The following is a 23237-nucleotide window of genomic DNA, read 5'->3' as shown; positions in this document are numbered from 1 at the left end:
GGCACTGAGCCCAGCTATTCCTCCTCTTCCTCATAAGTCACATCCAGACCTGGGGGCTGATGGACAGCCCAGGCTCTGCCTCTGACTCTCTGACATCTCCATTCTCTCTTCCCCCTCAGAGCTCTCAGGTTGCCTTGATGCTGACCCTGACTCCCATGCCTCCTCCTCCTCCTCCAATTCGGCTGCTGGAGGGGCCGGCAGCCGGCAGGCCACAACAACCACAATTTACAATGGTTTTGCAAGAAACCAGCACTAATTTCTGGTTCAGGCAAAAACCAGCCCAAGGCAAACAATGGGTTTGCTTAATGGCCACAAAGTTTACTTAATGACTGCCATGAAAAACATTGTAAAATCAGGTTGGGTCATGTGTGGTCACCCTCTTTTATGACTATCACAACTTATAAACATAATTGCCAGTCTCAATGATGATCACAGGGATTACCCCTATATCCATGATGGTGAACCTATGGCACGCGTGTCACAGGTGGCACACAGAGCCATTTGTGCCAGCACGCGAGCTGCAGGCAAACTTACCTCACTGCGCATGTGCATGCCTCACAGCTGATTTTTGACTGGTTTGAGGCCTTTTTCGGCCTCCCAAAGACTTGAGGAAGGCTTCTACAGGCTTTGCAGGCCGAAAACTAGCCCTGTTTCATCACTTCATGTTTTTCCAAAAATACTGGAAGTGACGAAACTTCCAGTAGTTTTTGGCCTGCAGAAGCCTTCCTTAAGCCTCTGGGAGGCTGAAAAAGGCCTCAAACCAGCCAAAAATCAGCTGTGAGGCGCAGTGCAGGTAAGGCAGCGGGGGGTGGGTGGAGATTGCACACGCATGCGTGGGGGGTGCACATTGTCTTCTGGGTGCTGGCACGGGAGCACAAATGTACAAGCGCACACACACTTTTTGGCAAGGAGCCCGAAATGGTTAGTCCCCCCCCGCCCTATATGCTGCTTACCGAGATCCTATTCTAAAAAGAATAGCCCTGTGCTAAATGTAAAACTGAATTCAGCTGAGTGTGACTTGCTTTGCAAATATTATCTAAGTAAGGCATTGAAAACCAAGTTCTAATCTATGCAGCGTTAATCTATTCCTGCTTTTAGAATCAGTGACAAGCACAGACACTTTCTTCTCAGGCACAGTTTTGTTTGAAGCAAGCAAGAGACCAGCTTTTATCTTGGCACAATTCCAAATCCACTAGAATCCATTTCTGTCTGTATCAAAACCTTGATGTGCTCTCTCTCCTGACTACAATGCTGCAATTAAAATCATTCGAATGTGATAACTCATACTTTATAGATACATTTTAAACATCAGTGCAGGCAAAGAAATATTCGGGGCATACTCAGTGCTAAGGATCCCATGCCATGAGCTGAAACTCCCATTCATTTAAGATTGTACAAACCGAATATAACCCATAGCTCAATGACAAATCTCATTTCTCTCGTCAGACTGTTTTAAAGGACTCGGTAGTCCTTGGGAAAATCACCCAATCAGACTCTGCAATCCAACAAAATGGAAGATTAAAGGCAATCCTTTGTTCCACCTATCAATTTCTTTTCCTTTCATATTTTTTTTCCCAGAACATTTGTGAATGTATCTACTGTAATGTCACCTGCTAAAAGCAAGCATTCAAAAGACACTTTCCTGTTGGTAAGTGGTCATTTAAAAACTAAGCAAATACAGCCACACGGGCAGTTTTGGGGCTCCTAAAGATAGACCATATAACCCCACTGCTCTGAAACCTGCACTGGCTGCCAGTGTGCTTCTGGGTTGCAATTCAAAGTGTAGGCAATTACCTTTAAAGTCCTTCATGGCCTGGGCCAAGATGACTTGAAGGACCATCTCATCCCACTGGGATTGGCCTGCCCCACCTGTGTCAGCAGAGGAAGCATGGTTCTGTGCTGCCCTGCCCACTTCACACACATAGGTGTATAGCAAAAGTTCTACAGGTGTTTATTCAACCCCCGCAAACAGGTCCTCAGAAAACACCCCTTTGTGCAGGTTCAGATTCCAGCATGAATAATCGAGTCCAACAGGCATACACACTAAAGCAGTCTATGAAGTATGGAGCTGGGCATGTTGCTCCAGCAACACTCAAGTCCTCGGCGAGTGATTAAGTAAGTAGGGCCAATGCAGCCCTTCGCAAGAGGCAAAGTTGCCTCCTCATGAGTAGGCTAACTGACCAGCGTTGTGCCTGTCTCCTCTCTGGCCCATGTGTTTTTGGATCGGGAGAAGGTATGGACTCTACCTCCTCCTCATTGCTAATGAGCAGCAGCTGCTTCCTGGTCCTTGCCTGGAGCCTCCTGGCCAACTTGTTGCAGCTGTGGCTCACCTCTCTCAGCCTCAGCTTGTCATTGTTCTGTTAGGCTAGCATTCTCTGAGCCCCATACAGGATACTCAGCTCCGCTCTTTCCTCTGCCAACTCCTCCTCCACACTCTCATCCAAAAAGGGGTCTGGAGGCAGATCCATGACAGATATGGGTCCCATCAGCCAGGGTATTCCAGCTGGTGGGCCCAGGAGAAGACCCTTCTGTGCCATTGTTCTTGTCCTTTGGAACTTCTTATCCCACCATCACTCTCAGTGAGGTCACCTCCAACCTCCTTACCTTCCATAAAACTGGCTCTGCCAGCTGTCTTGGGGCTCCAATGTGAGGGTTTCACAGAGGGAGTGGTTGATAGATTAACAACAGATCCCACTCTCTTCTCGTCACTTTCCCTCCCACTCTGACTTTCTGAAAGCCAGGAAGATAATGGCTGACGATGATGGTTGCTCCACAAGAAAAAGTATTTGTATATCCTTATCAACTTATTCTGACTATCCCTCATTGTTTCACTTGGACTCTCCATCTTACACAAATGGGGAGGGTGAGCTGTCTACTTGTATCGATCCATCAGGTTAATAGATCATTCTATTAATAATAAGTTGGGAGATCTCAGAAATGTGAATTTTAAATAAAAAAGTTTGTATCTCACTTTTCCTTCAGATTCTCAAGACAATGTTGTACAGTGCTTCCATCTCTTTATTTTCCCTATAAGTAGGCTGGTAGGTTGTGTTGAGAAAGTCTTCCAGAGTCTCCCATTGGGTTTCTGTGGCCCAATATGGACTAGAAAATGACATTCACCATTTCTAATTGAACATCTTAACCGCTACAGTGCATAGGCAATTTTTAATCTTTGTAAACTACCCTTAATGTTATATGAACAGAAATAGAAAAATGTCTAGAATTAATAGACTGATCATGGTCAAGCAGGTTAAAAGAAAAATCCACCTATTTCAGGGTCAGCTTTCTCTAATATGCAGTCCAAACACACCTGAGAAGTAGACTGAGGAAAACTGACTCAAGATTCAAGTTAAGTAACAGTGTACTCAGAAACAAAAATGTACCTTTAGACAGATTCTGTGATGCATGGCACACTCTTTTCTCCATGTAACATCTACAGGCAGTTTACAACAGTTCACTTAGTGACCGTTCAAAGCTGCAATGGCACATGGTCATGTGATCAAAAATTCAGACACTTGACAACTGACTCATATTTATGATGGTTGCAGTGTTCCTGGGGTCATGTGAGCACCTTTGGTGACCTTCTGACAAGCAAAGTCAGTGGGGAAACCAGATTCACTTAACAACCGGGTTACTAATTTAACAACTGCAGTGATTCACAATAAATGTGGCAAGAAAAGTCTTAAAATGGGAGAAACTCAGTGAGTGTCATGCCCCTGTTGGAATCTGATTCCGAGGGAGAGGTGGAATAGCTGTCAGGGAGTGGGAGTGTGGCTCCGATGGTTGTGGAGGAAACTGAGGAAGGGCACAGTCAGGCTAGGCATTCAGAGGAAGAACCAGGCCACCCCTTCTTCATCCTAGGGCATGCAGGGAGGAACGGATAAGGGAGCAACGTGGGTTACAGGGGAGAAAAAGGCCCTGATTCCCTTCATTAGCAGCAGCTGGGAAAACAGCTCCTTGCTGGAAGCAAAGTGTGAATTATTTTGGTTTGTCAAGTCTTATTTGGGTTCTGGCTTCCTCCCCATTGTGTGTGTTTCGTTATCTTTTGAAGTCTTCAATTCCTTATCCTGCCCTGTCTTATTAATTGCTGCAGTGTGGTTTGTGTTGGTTTTTATTTATAATTTATATGTACTTTGAGTTCGGACAGAATTTCTTCCCTTTAGAAACTGTTCTCGGGAGAGTTTTTTCTCCAGCCGATGATAACTGGACATTGGGGGCCAAGTTGGAGGTATTAAAGGGACTTTACCTATTTTTGTGACTTTGTTGCTTTTGTGTCATTCCCTGGGGTCATCACACTGAGCAAATGTTTCACTTAGCAACATAAATGTTGGGCTCAATTGTGGTTGTAACTTGAGGACTACCTGTGTTATTCTACTATTTTCTTTAAGAAATATAGCTACTATGATCTACTATTCTACTACTTTCTTTAAGACATATAGCTACAACCCAATATTTTGTCTGACAATGTCATTCCCCCACAAGGGACAAAGCAATTGGTAGAAGGATTAAGCGTGTTGGCTGAAATCCAGCATTTTTACTCATTATTATATTCATTTTATTCATACCACTAATGCCTTTCTGTTTATTTTAGGGAAATGGTTTGTCCTTAGTTCTAGAACAGAAAGGAGGAAGGAAAGCAGCAAGAAATCATTCTACTTCAAAATAATTCCATCTCTCTCAAAGACCTCAATTTCGCATTCAGCCGTGTTACTCCAATTTGAGATGTACAATCTCGCAGTAGCCCTTGACACACATAGATAAGACTAAGCAATGCTATTCGGAAAGGCCACTAAAGTTCCACATTTAGCAAAAAGCAGGAACAATGACATATATCTGCAGAACGTTTAGATGAGGCACTGAAGATTGCCAACTGGAGCGAGGCAAATAGTTTGCTCTCCTGTAAGCAGAAGGTTTTTGAATAAGTGACAAAGAGAGAGAAAAAAAATCAGCCAACTTATGTAGCAATACATTAGCATTTTGCAGCTAGAATGAAGCTTGGCTGTCTAATCCTATTGTATCTGTCAGCCAACTCCCCAGGCACAAGCGGTAAAGAAAAGGTATCTTGTCATTCAACAGACTTTATAATTCAAATAAACATACTTCTCTGGATCTCCTGGTGCAGCATTCTTTACTGCAGGCCCTGGTTTGTAAAACCAGACAGATTTAAATGTATAATTGTATTTCAAAAAAAGAAACATGAATTTTTCTATGAATATATATTTCTATACATTTTGAAGAATTGAGAATTAATGATCTTGTGTTTTTCTTTTAATAGCACTGAATTAAAAAAAATGTAATTTCAATGATCCTAAGAGCAACATTATTGGGAATGTAAGTTCCTAAGGGGTTAGTTAATCTTTGTTGGTAAGGTTGGTTGTTAGCTCTCTGAGAATTGTTGAGGCGACTTGGGGCTTTACCTGTAACCTCAGTGTCACCTGTATCAGAGTGCAAATGGATATGGGACCTTACTGGGACTGCTGAAAGGACTGTGTTGTAGACAGGGAATAGGTAGTGTCATATTCTTCCCCCTCTGTTGTTCAATTTTAATATAGATGGCCTCTTGGACTCTCATTCAAACCAGTGGTTCTCTCTGTCCAAAATGTGGACTTTGCTGACTTCCAAAGAGTAACCTTTGTCTTTCAGGTGCAGATGGACTGCTGAATCTTGTCCTGATGGATTTGGTCTCCTGTGTCATAAGTGGAAGGGCAAAGCTCCCACAATGGGACTGTGGGCAGGTGACGCTCCATAGACTTTGGAGAAGCCAACCCACTTAGGAAAACAAACTTCAAACTTAAACCCAGAAAAAGAGAATAGTAAACTTCTCGTTTCTCATTTAGTTATGCTATAGATAAGCCTTCCTTAATTTGACATCTTCTAGGGAAAACAGGTTGCTTTGACAAATACTGAGTTGGCAAGAAACCAAGTAGTGGTCTCCTCTTACAGGTAAACGGATGCATGCATGTGTGTTTGTGTGCATAGTTTTCATTCACCCCTAGAATTAGAAAAAATGTACAATCCATCATGGCATCAAACTCCTCCAACTTCTGCTTCAATAGCTCATAAAATTCCATTATCAAGAGCTACAGCAGAATGTATAATTTTTTCATAGGATGGAAAAAAATATTCTTGTTCTTGGAAGCTCATGCTTTGCTTGCTTTCTGTAGTCCCCATTTCTAGGGAGACAAATTCTCCTTAGAAATGGATCTCAAATTTGGTATTGTCATAATTTAGATCCAAGATGGTGAACCTATGGCAAGCATGCAAGAGGTGGCATGCAGAGCCCTCTTTCTGGGCACGCGAGCCATCATCCCAGTTCACTTCTGCTGCGCATGCATGCCTCCCGCTGGCCAGTTGGTCTTCAGGCCTCTGCCGCGCATGCACAGGGGTGAATGCACATGCAGTGATTGTGTGCGCATGCATGGGGCGGGGTGCAGACGGTGGTCATGAATGCATGCACAGGAGGTGGGGGGCACACACGCATGCATGAGGCATGCACGTGCATTGCAATTTGCACTTTGGGCACCTGGTGCCGAAAATGTTAGCCATCACTGACTTAGATTGAGGCTGCTTCCATTCTATCTCACTGGAGCTTTTGTTAAAAACCTGCCAACTGCTCCTCTTAAGCTTGGAGATGCCACACCATCAGCACAACTTAAATATTCCAGAAGAACAAGATAACCTACATCCTGCCTTGCTTAACTATTGTTTCTCTAAGGAGCATATGCAAGTGTGGCTAGGGCGAACTTTGCACAAATTTGTCTGATGTACCTAATGGAGCCCTTTCCTAGGTCGAGAGGCCTTGCTCATATTCACTAATCCACCCAATTGGACAACTGCAATGCATCCTATATGGGGGCTGCCCTTGAAGACGACACAGAAACTTCAACCGGTCCAGAATACAGCAGAGCACACAGTAATGGGGGGCCCCTAGGTTTGCCCATGTAACACTTCTGTTGCGCTAACTGCACTGGCTTCTGGTTTCATTTTGGATGCAATTCAAGGTGCACAAATCATCACCTTTGAAGCCCAATAGGGCCAGGATACCTATAGGACTGCCTTTCCCGAAGGACATCTACCCATCCTACCAAATCAGATAAGGTGAGCACACCCCTAGTCCCTTCCCCTAAATATTGCCATTGAATGAAGGCTGGGAAGCATGCTTTTTCTGTGGCAGCGCCTGCCTTATGGAACACTGTCCCCTGAAGTTTGTCAGGCCTCCATCTTTTTAGCTTTCTGTAAAGTTTGAAGACCTGACTGACAAGGGTTGGGAGAGGATGGCACATTAGCATGGCTGGCACCAGTGTTTTGTTGTTTTTAATGTTTCATATTTTAATTTTATAAAATTTTAATGTTATAGTTTTTAAAATGATTTTTGACTGGGAACCACCCAGAGTTGTCTGAAAGATTGACAGCTATATAAACATTATAAATAAATAAATGGTACATATTGACATTATAATTCAAGAGACGTGGTGGCCTAGAGGTGAAGGTGCTCGCCTCCCACTCGCAAGGTTGAGAATTCTATTCTAGGTAGTGTCAGATGTTTTTGTAGTAGGGCATAGAGAGACAATATCTGCTGCGATCTCCACATAGAAATCAGGAAGGGCATCCGGCCAGTAAATGCTCAGCTCCATTCAGTTGCCCCTGACTCCATGTCGAATTAAAGGATTGCAGGGTTGTAAAAAGAAAAAAAATGTTATAATTTAGTTGGGTGTTTGGGGAGCAATATTTCTTCACTATCTTCATCCACAGATCAAGACAAACTCTGAAGGTCTCACCGTCAACAGATGTGTGGGGAAAGCATCTGTCAAAACTCCCTATGAAACGACCAGCTATGTATCTCCTGGGGACATCAGATTTTTATACCTAAAGAATCCACACAGCTTGGTACCCAGTTTTAAAGAACTGCAATGTAAACTGCATTCGCTTTCCATTGCTGGAATCTAACTTATTTAAGAATGGTATGCTTACAGCATCTTATAAAGAAGGAAGGCAGAAGCTTTGGAGCCAAAAATACAGTACCCCCTGGCACCCTGCTTCCTGCCAATTCCTCAGTCCATACCTTTGACAATTCTGATGTCAACCCTGAAGCTGACCTGACCAAGGCCATTTTGAGGCTTCAGTGTTGCCACACTGGAGCTGAGGGATAGGGAGTGGGGGGAATAGAGATGGGGGGGAGGTTTGTAGTCAAAACAAAATACTTTCTCTTGGGAACCAAGGACATTCCCACAGGTGGCTGGAGAGAGGAGGAGCGATGTAACCGGGCAACCGGACAGGACAGTGATTGGACCATGTGACTGATTGTTTGGGAAGAGGGAGAAACTTTTACTTTTAATTAGGTGAAACCGCAGGAATATTCAGAGTCAGTTTTTCACCAGGCTATGCCAATATGATATATCCAATAAACCAATTCTTTGATTTACTTGCCTTGGAGTTCCGTTTGTTATGGGCGTATTATTTAGAGCCCTGACATCTGATTCTGCAGGGTTGGCTGTGGCATCTGAGCCATAAACATCTGGATAATCACCAGATGACAGCAAAGAGAGTTCTCCGTTCCTCTTTGTTTTCTCAACATTATATTGCAATTTTAAAAAACAAATGCAGAGAAAATGCAGAGAAGATCCCCATTCATACAGTAAACACAGTTCAACACTGTGAACTATATTAGTTAATTACTTAATTTCAGAATAATATTGAAATGTATATAAGGAGATGCATTTTCAGGTTAGACATGCCAAATATATCATGGTTATATCCCAGAATCAAAGAATCTTGGTTATATCATATTGAAAGACTGGGAAAGTGCTTTACCTAAATAGCACAGAGTATAACTTACCACTTTTTGAAAAGGCTGTTTTTCTACTAATCAAAAAAATGACCCCATACCTTTTGGCATAGATTTCGTATCTTACAAGCATTGATATATTTTTATGTGAAATTTGATAGATTACTGTTCAATGGTTAAATGAAAATATAGCAAATCTAGGTAATTTATATTTATAAATATAAATTATATATTAATTTAGTATATTCATTCTCTAGGTCAGGGGTGTCAAATTCACATTGTCACGGCGACATCACATGATGTATCGTGACTCCTGTTAAACTGGGAGTGGCCAACACGTGACGCATCTGGCCTGTGGGCTGCGAGCTTGATGTCCATGTTCTAGTTTTTTTCTCCCATTTATTTTATTTGTTCTGTTTTTATTTGGCCTGGTATTATGTTACTTTATAACAGTTTTTGCTTCCACAACTGGTAATCACTTGGATTTCTAAAGCTCTTGCTTAGTGCTGGAGTGGATTATGGAGTAAAGGAAACAAGTGGGAGTAAAGCTGCAATTGATATTACTTTGCCTCCACAGCTGTTCTCAAATCAGCTGTTGTTTCAGTATGCTGAGCTCCAGCACAGGAGCCCTTGACATCTTCCCAGGGATCAGTATTGGCTACTCTCTTCTTTTGTGTTTGAGAAGAAACAGGCACAGCAAAATTGGGATGTTAAGCAAAGAGATATATTTCACTCTGCTTTGGGACCAATGTCAGGCACAAGGAATCAGACTCACATGTTAAGTTCTAATTCAGAAAATCTAATGCTCAACCTTATGCACAAGAATCTAATCAGCTATTCAGCAGAACTAAATTGGTGCTAGATAAGAGTCAATGGAATTCAAGGAGTGCTGGACTTTAATTGCTTGTGGCAACATAATGATTCCAGACTTACAACTCTCTTAACTCCACCCCCAGGCTCTGCCTCTTCTTCTTCTATGCAGAATTCTACAGCCTCGTTGAAATTTAATTTGTGAGTTAAATCCCATTGAGATACATAGGAGTAGACATGTAGGTTTGTACTGTGACCAATATGGGACTTAATTATAAGTAAATTGCCATAGGATTGAGCTGCAGTCCTACAAAAACTTACCTAGAACTCTACATGATCAAACACCACTGAGCTAAGTCATATGCTGGATCTGACTGATTTTGGTTTAATATATTGAGCTAGTGCATTTTATGAATTGTGACTTGTAGCATTTTTAACCATGGTTTAGCAAACAGTGGCTTACTGCAACACGTGAACTCTTGGTATATTGTGTAAATCCATTCTATGTGGTTAATGTATGATTCAGTGTGCCTGTATAGTTCAACGCCAACTCCTAAAATGGGATATTACTCATCTGAACAACTCATGGTTGCATTATAGAAAAATGTATTGTAAGAACACAGCCGCCATTTCAGGTCTATAACAGAAGGAAATTAGTGAGCTCTTTAGAACCACTGCATAAACAAATCACCCAAAAATCTTGATAGCCATTCTGCAGCCAGCTATGGTATCAAACTATGTCCCAAATGTGCTTTTTTTCAGGAGACAACTGGACTTTGTTTCTTTGTTTAATTTGAAGAGGTTTCACTTCTCATCCAAGAAGCTTCTTCAGCTCACATCATCAAAAGAAAAAAAAAAAGAAAGTCCATTTGACTCCTGAAAAAGCACCTTTGGAACCACTATGACCTGGATGACTGTGAATCTCTACATACTTTTGTATCAAACTATGGTTTGATTAGAACTGTATCTGAGATGCAAAATCCAGGAGACATTTGTTTTCCTGCCATCTATTGGTAATCTAGATTTTTGCACCCCAGATGTTAATCTTAGACCCTGTTCAGTGTACTGGTACGAAGTAAATTGTCTTTGTCCTAAAGAATTTTATGCAAAGGGTGTATCTTTTTCTCTCGTGAGAAATAAAAGGAGGAGGAAGAAATAAAACCCTCCCCTTTGAACAGTAAAGTCGTCCTTTTAAAAATCGATTGAAACAAATGAAGTCAGAGAGCCCCTTAAACCCATCTGCTTTATCGTTTTCCTGTCCCACTTCTCTGCAATAGTGTGCTCTTTCTCCAGGTGGGTTTTTAAGTTAGATCTGTTCTCTTTTATTCCTATTTTATTTTCTGGACTCTCAAGTGTCAAGGTTGTTTGTTTCACAACTCCACATCAGAATCAATAATAAATGACAAAAAGGTATTCATGACACCCTCATCTCCCCCTGGGCTGGAAGAAAATGTTTACAACGCTAGCACAGCCCTACTATCCACAGCTATCCAGCAACACCTTGCATCGCAACCCAGGTATTTTCTGCCAGGTAAAGCACGCGGAGTTAGGATCGCCTTCCTAAAATGGTCAGCTGTGACAGCGCTCCAGAAACCCAACCTGTGAATTAAATCCACAAATAATAATACAAAAAAAGGAAGAAAGAAAGAAGAAGAAAAGTCCGTTTTCTTTCGGTACTCACCTTCCAGGGGCGCCTCTTTCCCACCTTTGCTAAACGGCAGGGGTACCTTTTGGAAGGCGGAGTGGAATCCCCTCTCTTCCCCCTTCCCCCAGCCGCACGATCCCCCAATATCCCGGAATCGACTAGGGAAAACCACTCCGCCACAGCGGGCCGCGCAGAAACGACGGATGCCCCAAAGCCACAATCAATAACCGCAATGCCGCCGCCCCTCCTCTTCCCCCCCGCCTCCCTTTCTGCGGGCTCGGAAATCCAGATGGTGGAACCGGGCAGCGGGGTAACCGTGTGCGCCCCCGGGAGATCGCGCAGCTCCTTATGATTAATTGATCGCCGGTCGCTAGGCGACCAGCGCTGGGATTTAAAGTCTCTCCCCTACCCCCCACCCACCCCGCAGCAGCAACCTCAGCCTGCTTGGCCGCTAGAAAGAAACCCGCCCCCCCCTTCCCCAATCCCCAATGCAAGCAACGCAGCCTTGGGGTGGGGAAGGAATTAAGCTTGCGCTGCCCGCTGCAATAATGCGCGCATCATTTCGACGCAGCGCCGAGGTGCAAAGGAAAAGAAGGGCAAGGTTTTAAAAGGGTGTGGGGGGGGGTTATGTCGAGGGGTCGGCGATCCAGGATTTGGATATTTCCGCCGCTGCAACGAGAAAGGAAAAAAAAGGGGGGGGCGATCTGAAGGCAAAGGGATCCTACCTCAACCCCTGCCGCTTGCTCACCCTCTCCTCAGCCACCACAGCGCCATCCCTCCCGCCGTCTCGGCGAGTTTTTTTTTTTTTCGCGGCACCGACGAGAGCCCCCGGAATGTGGGTCAGCCCGCAAGGCTTCGAGGAGGGAAGGCGACGGCCGCCCCGCAGACAAGAGTCGCCGCGCTGGGCCAGGTGAGGCGCAATCGCTGCCGGCAGCCTGGAGAACCCACTCGGCCCGCCGCCTGCCGGCCAGCACGGAGAACTGCGAGGTCAGGGAGAGCGCGGAGCCCCCCCGTCCCCACTCCCCACAGCGAGGGTCGGGCCTGGTTTCCTGGGAAGGCAGCCTCCTTAGGGTTAGGTTCGCTGAGTAAAGGTGTTAGTAGCCAAGGAGAAGTTGTGCGAAGGCAGCCTTTGCCGACTTGGTTCTGAGAAGAGTTTTAAGCTTGGGCTTCTGCGTTTCCATGCTTCTCCCTCCCTCCCACCTGGGAATACAGTTGTAGTTTGGTAATCATCCAGGCATTTACTGTTTTTGAGCCTGAAAGATAAATAAACATTTCCCAGCAGCCTACATTTCCAAGGATTGAACTGAAAATTCCTCTTCAAGGAAATGTCCTTTTTGTGCCTTGCTTTACGCCAGGGGTGTCCAACCTTGGCAACTTTCAGACTTGTGGACTTCAACTCCCAGAATTCCTCAGCCAGCTTTGCTGAGGAAGTCCACAAGTCTTAAAGTTGCCAAGGTTGGACACCCTTGCTTTACGCCCTACAATCCCAAAGGTGGTTTTTCAAGAGGCAACTGGACTTTCTGGGTTTTTCTTGGGAAGATGTTTCGGTTCTCATCCAAGAAGCAAGAAGATGAGAAGCGAAATGTCTTCCAAGAAAAACCAGAAAGTCCAGTTGCCTCTTGAAAAAGCACTTTTGGGACAACCATGATCTGGATGACTGAGAATCTCCTTAGACATTTATACCATGCAAGTTGTCCTATTGGGTTTATATTCCTTTCCCTGAGTACATTTACTTTAAAAGGCTCCTATAGGCAAGAATAAAAGGCCCACCTATAGTCTGTAGCAGGATAGAGGTTTTGCTTCTACAAAAAAACTGAACTTGGCAGACTTCTCACTGAAGTTGCAATGGTAAAAACCCTTGACTGAATTCACACGTGACACATCTTAAAACCACCATGTGAATGGTTTCCTTATTACCAGTGCTGGTGCAGTGATCAAAGCTCTAAATGACTTACAGTAGCAACATAGTGCACAATAAAACAGTATCCATGCCAACCATAATACCTAATGAATGGCACAATTAAGCAATCATAATATTTTGATTGTAAAACCACAGAACATGAATGGTGAGAACCTAGAACTCCTTACAGACTTAAATCTTTCTATATGATCTCTGAATGCCCTTCAAAAGAGATGGGTCTCCAGAAAAATTCTAAATTCCAGGAGTAAGAGTGAGAAGCGTCTGTCCAGTAGTGTTGCTGTTTGGATGCAATTAATGTTTAGTATGGCATGTGAACAGAGACAGAGTAAAGGTTAATGCAATATGTGAATCCAACGTCCTGTTCCTGCAGCAGTGAATATGAATGCATTATGAGTAGTTCTCAACTTATAATCACAATTGCAACTGGAATTTTGAGCATAACATGATGCCTTTATTAAACAAGTCATCATATGACAGGATTGATTTTATGATCATTTTTACTGCAGTTATTAAGCATATCACGTTAAACGAATCACATGGTTGTTAAGTGAATCCAGCTTCCTCAACTGACTTTGGTGGAAGCTGATTGAGATCAAAAATCCCGATTATGTGATTGCAAGATACGGCAACCATTGTAAATGTAAGCTGGTTGCCACCCGCTCAGATTGCGATCATTTGGCTGTAGGGTTGTGTGACAATCATCACTTCAAGAATAGGTTTTAAATCACCTTTTGTAAGTCTATTATAACTTCAAAATTTCAATCCCAATTTTGACTGTAACTTGAGCACTACTTATAATGTGCTCACATTTACTGCTGTAGGAACAGAATGGATTCAACGGTTGTGTTTACACATTGCATTAAGCTTTTATTCTGTTCATACCAGAGGTGGTATTCAGCAGGTTCTGACCAGTTCTGGAGAACTGGTAGCAGAAATTTTGAGTAGTTCGGAGAACCAGCAGATACCATCCGTGACTGGATATTTTACAGTATCCTTCCCCTGCCACGCCCACCAAGCCACCACAGAACCCACAGAACCAGTAGTAAAAAAATTTGAAACCCACCATTGTTTCATACCCCATATTAAACATTACTGAGCCATGGTGGCGCAGTAGTTAGAGTGCAATACTGTAGGCCACTTCTGCTGACTATCGGCTGCCTGCAATTTGGCAGTTCAGATCTCACCAGGTTCAAGGTTGACTCAACCTTCCATCCTTCCAAGGTGGGTAAAATGAGGACCCAAATTGTTGGGGACAAGAGGCTGACTCTGTAAAACCACTTAGGTCTGTAAAGCACTGTAAAGCGGTATATAAGTCTAAGTGCTATTGCTTTTACATGGGTCTACAAAGCAAACTCCTCTCAACATAGGCTGCTCAATTTATCAGAATTCAGAAGTTTTCTTGTTAATACCTGTAGCATCTTCTGTTGAGAAATCTCACCTGTGTGTGCACATTTTGCTAACCCATAATATAGTTTGTTTTATCTAGGCTTAATGCTATCTATTTGGCTTATACTTTTGCATATTGTATGGTCAACCCAGTTATTCTATTCCACAAATTGTGGTTTAATTTAATGCAGCATGGTGTACGAATGCAGGCTTATCCTCCATCAATTCACAACCTTGCCAAGCTGGATGCCTGTCCCATATACCCACTGTTTTCTTTTAGTTGGGAAATGTCATTCTGGTCTCAAGAATCAAGACTTTTATCCCCATTGCAACGTTTAAGTAGGAATGCCCTGGTCCTTTAAGTGCTCCATTTATTTTTGCAAAGCTTCTGCCAATAGAACAGTTCAAGGACTGGGCAACCAATTTAGCACCTTAGAAGAAAAAGCAACTAGGGACTGCTTAAATTCTTAATTAAACTTGTAAGCAAATTAAACTTAAACGCTACTATGGACTATAGCCAAAAATACATTGCTTCAATCAATGGGATCTAAGCCAAAAGCCATCTAGGCTTTCAGGATATGCAGCACTTTACAGTGCCTTAACAAGACACACAGATGCAGAAACGCAGGATAAGAAGGGCTTTTGTTGGAAAACCACTTGATTACTTGATGTTGTCTCTTGTGACCTCCATGAGATCCTTAATCTCCAACTGCAGCAAGGAATCTGCTGCTAAGGGGAAAACATTCGTGATAAATGGTGGTTGTGATCCTTCAAACACAATGTTTCTCTGAATTTACAGAGAGGTGATTGTGTTAGTCTTTCACACCAGAAACAAAGTAAACATAAGCAAAAATAGAACAATTACTCCTTATGTTATCATAATGTTATTTATTGGTGTTCTTTTGAAGACAATCCGCAGTTGAAATTTGCTAGAGTTTCCTCTAATCTGGTTAGCCAAAACCAACAAGATGATCTGAGGCAAGAACTATACAGTAATCATCATCATCGTTTAACGACCCCATAATCCCTTGCGGGTGGAGTCTGGGCAACTGAATGGAGCTAGCAGAATGTTTAATGGCCGGATGCCCTTCCTGTCTCCAGTGCGAAGTTTTGTTCAGCAGATATATTCTCATTGTGCCCAGAGAGAAATATCTGCCTCTACCTAAGATCAAACTCACAGCCTCCTGATTGTGAGGCGAGAGTTCCACCTCTAGGCCACCACACCACTCTTAAGAACTATAAAAGTAATACAGTAATGTATATTACAGTATTGTAAGTAATGTAAGTCCTAAAATAGCTTTAAAAAAAATCAGAAAAGAACAACAAAAGATCAGAACATCCTAGTCTCATCCATTTTGCACCACCACCCTGCTTTCTGTGGCCCTCACCTTCCTGAAATATATTGTAAGAAGCGAGTTGCCCATCTCTTTGTGAAGGAAAGAGCCAGCCTTGTCATTTGACTAAGAAAGTTGCTTTGGATAACAGAATGTAGGCCATAGAGAAGGAATGCAAAGTGTTAAAAAAGCATATATAAGGTAGGATTTGATTTGCTAGATGTTGCCATCAGGATGTCAGATTTTTGAGATTGGCCAGATCAAGAAACAGACACACAGGGATTTCAGGAATGCTATTTTATTTCAAAACAGCCATTAACAGAATTATAAAATGACACCCAGCTCAAGCTGGGGCTGTTTTGAATCTTTTTCTCATGCTTTCTACTTTCCCATGATGAATTATTTTCACTCTCCCATCTCCTTTTCAAGACCAGAGCCAAATTCCCCCATGCAGTTGTAATTCTTTTGACAGCATTAAAGTAAAATTCATCATCATTTTGACTAGTTTTTATACATGGAATTGGGGGAAGTCATGTGTTTCATTTTTCAGAAATGCATAATATTGGGTTGATCTTCATTGCCCCTAAAAGTTTTTCCTTCATTATACTTTTTAATATCACAAAAGAGGGTATTTTTTAAAAAAAAACCACTTTACTGGAGAATACTTTTAATAATGTAATTACATTTAATTTCATTTGAAATGTGGAAAGGGAACTTCACCAGGACAGTGGTGACACCCAAGCAGGAAAAATGCGAGGGGAACATCAGGCTAGCCATAAAAGCAAACTTGCATAGGAAAAGAGATTTAATAAAAGGTATTGGAAGAAGCCCCCTAGACAAAAGCCAAGTAATTAAGAAAGCTAGGGAAACAAGAAAAAGAAATCCCTTACAAACAAAAGGTCATGCCAAATCAGCAAAACAAATAGACAAAAGACACGAAATAAATCCCATAGCAGACAGGAGATTGCCACCAAGCAAATATAAGAAAACATTAGGATGAAACTGATAATCCAATCAAACCACCCCGCAGAGTTTACCCTCTGGCGGAAATGAAGACAACCCCCTGACAGGATTTAAAACATTAAGAAATACAAACACAAGCACTCACACACAAAAGGAGAAAAGGTATAAAAATCAGGAGTTTATTACACAAAGCTGGCTAGCCCCAGGAACGCAGACTTCTTGCTATCTCTTGCCTTCCTGAAAATTAAAGGAACCCGCTTCCAAGCAGTTGTCTCTGTCTGTGTCCTTGCACCGGAGCCCTCCCAGCAGGAAAACCGAATCCTCAAAAGAAAGGCATTTTCCAGCCTTTCAACAGAAATAAACCAAAACAAATTTCTTTATCCAGTAGAATTCAGTATACATTTATGTCCACAAGCTTAGAAAAGTCACACATCTTGATTTGATTGCGTAAAAATGATAAGCTCTTGATTTTTCATCTTGTGTCAGTATTATGCACAAACCATTGTGGTTGCCTGGTATGATCACCAAAGTGCTCTGAAACAATACTAGTTAACTTGCTTCCAGAAAACAAGGAAAATTGGTGCTACACACACTTCTTAGAATAAGTTGTTTCCTGGTATAGAAGCCACCATCAAAAGCCTGTTGGCTTGTTCATGCCCCATCACTTACTTTATGTATTGCCTTTTTCATATTTTTGTACCTAATATTGTTATTAATATTCTTTTAATTATTACCCAGAGTTGCTTTGCAGAGTGAGATGGCTAGCATGTAAATTTAATAAATTAATAATGTACCTTGAGAAAGGATTCTTCAATAACTCTTCCAAATGTCTGTAATAGGCAAATGTTGTTTTGGCAAACAATAATGTACTACCACTTCAAATAGAATTTAAAAAAATATTTATTGTCACTTTAAAAGTACACTCATCAGCATACATTAAAATGAAATTTTGTTGCATTCACCTCTCAAAAGATCATCATTAGGCATATACCCACATACACACACATATATGACACAGAGGAACATCACAGTCTAGTTCGAATGTGTGCAACATATACATGGTGGAAAAAAAAGAATCCTGTGAGGTTATAAGATGGATGGCATAAGGAACAAAGCTGATACAGCATCAAGTAGTCCTGTTACAGATATTTCGAACCCTCTTCCCAGAGGGGAGCAACAGAAACAGACCGCAAAGTAAGTGTGTGGGGTCTCTAACAATGCTTCGAGCTCTAAGCACACAGAGCTTATAAGTACTATCCTGTTTTCTATAATCTTCTCAGCTGTCCTTACCACTCTCTGTATGGACTTTCTATCTGAGGCACTGCCTCCACCAAACAGTGATGCAGTTTATTAAAACGCTCTCAATTGTGTCTTAATTGATTCAAAGAAATCTAATTTTGAGTAGATTCTTAGCCCTGAGATTACTTATTGTCACCATAAAAAACAAGCAGAAAATATTGTGCAGAAAATATTGTATTGCAAATGCTGTCTGGTTGATAGCAGTTAAGATCCATGTTCATATCCTGGGGTGGCCATCCGGGGGAGGGGTGGGGACAGGAAAAAAAAAAGGTTGGAAGGAGGCAGTGGGTGAAAGAAGGTTAAAAACACTGGGCTAAAAATACATATTGTTCCTTGCTCTTCCTTATCATGAGGGAATGTGACATCTTGTTTCTATGATTAAAGAAGGTGAGAGACTTCCTCAAAATCCCATACAGTTCTTAGATAATCTTGAAATGTGAAAAACAGCATGATGAAAAGGTAAAATCAGGAGCTTTATTAGAATGGAAATCATTGGTATTATTCTTTCTGGTATTCATTTTTCTTTTATCTCTGTGGAGTTTGCTATGGAGAATTGGTCTTTCTTTCCTCCCTTCCTTCCTAGAAGCAGAAATATAATTTAAATAGGTCACTGCATATTTATTAGACCAGCTTTCTGCCTAGAACATAACTGTACTCTATAAAAAAATCTGCTACTTCCCATAATTTACATAATCCTGTAGTTTACATATCCCCCAAAGTAGTTCAGGGAAACACTGATTTTAATGAACTGTACCTGACATTATCTTTCCCATTTAAATTAATTTAAATCGGTGGTTTTAAAATAGGTCATTTGAGGTAAATCATGCAGGGAATTCAACTGTTTGGGCAATCGATTTTTTTTAATGCAAAGTTTTAATGAGGAAGAATATTCTGTTAATATTGCTATCTTATACACATTCACAGATAGACTGTATTTGTAGAACATTCTAATTATGCTAAAACAGGTTTTGTGGTTCATAAAAAAAGGGTCTTGAACTCCCTTGAGTTTAAAATTCAATAGTATCCCTTCATTGTTTGTTCAGACTTCTAATCATGGTTTTCTTTTCTGGCAGCATTCAATCATCCTTAAAATGTAATGCTCACAACTGCTTGGTGTATTTAAGACAGGGACTGAATAATGTAAGATATAGTGGAGTTCTGCATAATTATTTCTGGTTTGGGGTCACAACTCAATGCAGCCTAAAATGAAAATTTCCATGTCAGCAAGGATATCACTTTTGACACATATTAGCATATGATTAACCGCAATCCCAAGACCTTCTTTGCATCAAAGTGGCATAGCACCATCCTGTACCTATACTTGCTTTTTCACCCCCAAATGAAGAAGTTCACATTTATATATGGGAATTTCATTGCTATTTTTCATCCTGGTTTTTTGATCTAGCAGGCTCACTTTTTTTTGTTTACCTGACAAAGATCTGAAGTTCTGAGTGATCTGCTTATGCCGTGGGTCTTGGTTCTCCTTTCACTTCCGGCCATCTACTGCATTGCCAAGTTTATTCACTTAGACTTCTGAGCAGGAATGAGTGTTTTTAACACACAGAGAAGTGGTATTCAGCAGGTTCTGACAGTTCTGGAGAACTGGTAGCAGAAATTTTGAGTAGTTTCGGAGAACCGGCAAATACCACCTCTGACTGGCCCCACCCTCATCTATTCTCTGCCTCCTCCGTCCCAGCTGATTGGCTAGGTCTTCTTTGGTTGCCCTGCACAGGAGAACGGAGCTGGAAAGCAGGCTAATGGAGTGGGGAGGGAATAGGATTTTGCAGTAAACTTCCCCCAGGAGTGGGGAGGGAATGAAGATTTTACATTATCCTTTCCTTGCCACACCCACCAAGTCACCCCCCCAAGCCACACCCACAGAATCGGTAGTAAAAAAAATTGAATCCCACCACAGAACACACCTTCCTCCTTCCTTTCTATTATTTCTGCTCCTTTTCAACAACTGTTATCTTTGAGTTGCCATATTCCAATTGCAGAAGTATGCCATTCATTCTGTTGCAGCTTTTAAACAGAATTTGCTTTCCTTTATTAAGAATTCAGATTCATTTTATTTACCATATTCTTCTCAATAATCAATAGGCCTTGGAAATGAGGAACTACTGATAGCAATTGTGATATTGCGTTCGCACAAGACGCTGACACGACACGGAACTTCTTCAAGACAAAGCAGTTTATTGTTACGATTCTGCAGAAGCGGGTTCACATCCAAGGCAGCAGGATGGAACCCAGAGCTAAGTTAAGCATACACTTTTATACTCCCAGTACAAAGAAGCGAGATACAATGTATCAGCAATACGGAACATTCTGTTGCTTCATCTATCTGGAGCTTTGCACGTATACCAGTTAAACAATAACCACTTCCTTGTTCTTGTTTCTCCGAAAAACCACTGAGGTTGCTTTTTGAAACACACACACACATACACACAGTGGAAAAGTACAAAATACAAAATGGAGAGCTTATCTAAAATGGAGTTACATTGGTTCACTTCTCACACAATGTTCTTAAGAAGTTTGCTTGTTCCTGCTGCCTAGCTCAAAACAAGAAGAGAAAGTTTCTAATCCTTCGAATGTCAGACGGGCTTTCCATACCGGTAGCTGCATTGCAATAAACAGAGCAAAGGGGCACCTTAAGAACCAATAGATTTACGGTGGCAGAAAACTATAATGGCTCAAATTTCTACCTAGCTATTTTATACCTCACAGCAAATAGGACAGGTGGGTTAGAAGGACCAGTTATTGTTCCCTTGTTAAATGTCAGAATAATTGATCTCATTTAGTTCTAGAACATTCTTTATTGACTAAGTGTGATTAGACACAAGGAATTTGTCTCTGGTCCATAAGCTCTCAGTGTATATACAAACAAGAAATTAATATAATAATAAGATACTAATAAGAGAAAATAATAGGAAAGATGAGAAAGATAATACCGGTAGTAATACAGCCCTACTACATAAGTAAATATCCTAGAGTGCTGTAGGAATTAAGTGTTAAATGTTAAAAAAGTTGTTAAATGTTTCATTTAGTTTTAGTTCAGGAAATCATCCATCCATCCATCTATATTGAATTTATATAGCTGCCCTCTCACTGAAGGCGAGTCTGGGCATTGCATAAAAATATATAGATATACTGTGTATAAAAAAGTATAACAATCTAACAGTAAATATAGAACAGATATATATATATAATCTTAGGTTAGGGGGAAATAAAAACAGCCGTCTCAGCGATGGAGTTATCTAACAAAATAATTTTGTTCCTCTGCTGTGGAAAGAGGCACTTTCATTTCCAAAACCTGAAATCTGAACACTGGATGTGTTTAAATTCAAGTTGAACATCCATATCTTCAGGGATTCTTTCATTGGGATTCCTATACTGATTTAGACTCAGGGACCTAAACTTTCCCTTCCAATTCTGTGATTGTAACTTTAATTGGAGATAAACTCTTCTGTAGCAACATCCACAGTTTGGGTATGATGTGGGATGTGGTATCTTGTGTGTTAATGGTTTTATTGCTACAGATAGGCAAGAGGTTGGCAGTGTTTATTTAAATATAGTTACTAGATATGAGCTTGAAAAAATAAGATGAGCAATAGATATAGTAGAACAGGGTGTCTAACCTGATTCCATTGGGGGACGCATCAGGGTTGTGTTTGACCTCGGGGGTCTGGTGGGCATGGTCGGTGGGCAGGGGTGGGATTCTACCAGTTCGCATCTATTCGCTAGAACCAGTTGTTAACATTCTAAGCAGTTCAGGGAACAGGTTGTTAGAAGAAATTACTGGCTTAATCCTGTAAGGAAGGCAGGAAGGAAACATTCTGGTGTTGCTTACAGAAAATGCCTCTCCGTTAACCCTTATTACATTCTTGGCAGGACTAGACTTCCCGTCTCTGGAACTTCTCTGGAGTTTTTTTCCCCTCCTTTGCTGGTACTTTACTTGTGTGGAGTGACCATTCAAAGTTACAATGGCACTAAAAAAAGTGACTTATGACCATTTTTCACACTTACGACTGTTGCAGCATCCCCATAGTCTTGAGAGGCCAAGCGAGGAGATGCTTGCCTCAATGTGAGTGATATTGAGTTGGTCACACCCAGCCAATAACATGACCACCAAGCCGAGTCCACCCAGTCACATGACCACCAAGCCACGCCCACCACCTAAGCCACACCCACAGAACTGGTTATTAAAAATTTTGAATCCCACCCCTGGGGGTGGGCATGGCCAGACGGATGTCACTTGTGTTGGGGGCACCTGTGGTGGCCTGGGTGGGGCTGCGGGGATCCATTTTCTCCAGCAGAGGAATGTGCAACCAGGGACCTTTGTCCTCGAGGAGCTTTACCGTCTCTCTTGGGCCATGAGGAGGAGTCCCAGATGGCAGCACAGGCTATCCAGAGCCCTAAGCAGCAGAGGATACCCAGCCTGGCCCTCGAGCTCGCAGGGCATTGGGACCCCACAGCCCAGCCCTGCTTCCACGTGGGGGTGTCCAGCTGTGCTTATCTCCTCCTCAAGACTGCTGCTGCTGCTGTTCTCGCTCTCCTTGGCCAGGGTGTGTGCAGGAGGGCAAAGGGTGCTGGTCAGAGGGAGGCCCACTCCCTCTCCACTCAAGGAGACCCAGCTTTGTAACCAAAGCATTCTCAGGATGGGAGACCACCAGGAGAGGTCAGGAGGAGGAGACAAGGGGATGGCTAAAGGGCAGCAGGGCTGCTGGTGGCCAAGTGCTAAGCATGCTAAACCAACCTTCCTTCCTTCCTTCCTTCCTTCCTTCCTTCCTTCCTTCCTTCCTTCCTTCCTTCCTTCCTTCCTTTTCTTTTTCCTTCCCTCTTCATTCTCCTTTCTTCTTCCTTCCCCTCTTTCCTTCTTCTTCCTTCCCCTTTTTCCTTCTTTTTCCTTCCTTGCCCTCTTCCATCCCTTCTTTTTCCTTGTCTTTCCTCCTTTCCTTTCTCTTTTCCTGTTCCTTCTTGGATGCTCAAATGCAAAAGGGGAAACATATATCCTTTTGTTTTACTTTTAGTTTGTTTTCCTAATTCTCTGCCAGCCAAAACGGAGCTCCCCTGCCCCCTGTTTCTGGCTGCGATGGC

The 23237-nt window shown here is 42.1% G+C and overlaps 1 protein-coding gene across 5 annotated transcripts in view; it reads right to left on the bottom strand.

Moving 5' to 3' along the window:
- Positions 1-12200, bottom strand: part of ELMOD1 (ELMO domain containing 1) — a 43007-nt gene extending 30807 nt beyond the window's left edge. For 3 of the 5 annotated variants that reach the window (XM_087937115.1, XM_087937111.1, XM_087937116.1), the window contains exon 1: positions 11966-12200. The gene's annotated coding sequence lies outside the window, so the exon portion shown is untranslated. Of the gene's footprint in view, positions 1-11276; positions 11331-11965 lie in introns of those variants that run through there. The other 2 variants (XM_087937113.1, XM_087937112.1) reach the window with 2 other exon arrangements.
- Between the last annotated feature and the right edge of the window lie 11037 nt (positions 12201-23237).

Source organism: Pseudonaja textilis, chromosome 7 (assembly GCF_049901715.1).
Source record: "Pseudonaja textilis isolate UNSWEBS1 chromosome 7, rPseTex1.2, whole genome shotgun sequence".
NCBI classification, from domain to species: Eukaryota; Metazoa; Chordata; class Lepidosauria; order Squamata; family Elapidae; genus Pseudonaja; species Pseudonaja textilis.
This window is presented reverse-complemented; position numbering and strand designations above follow the sequence as displayed.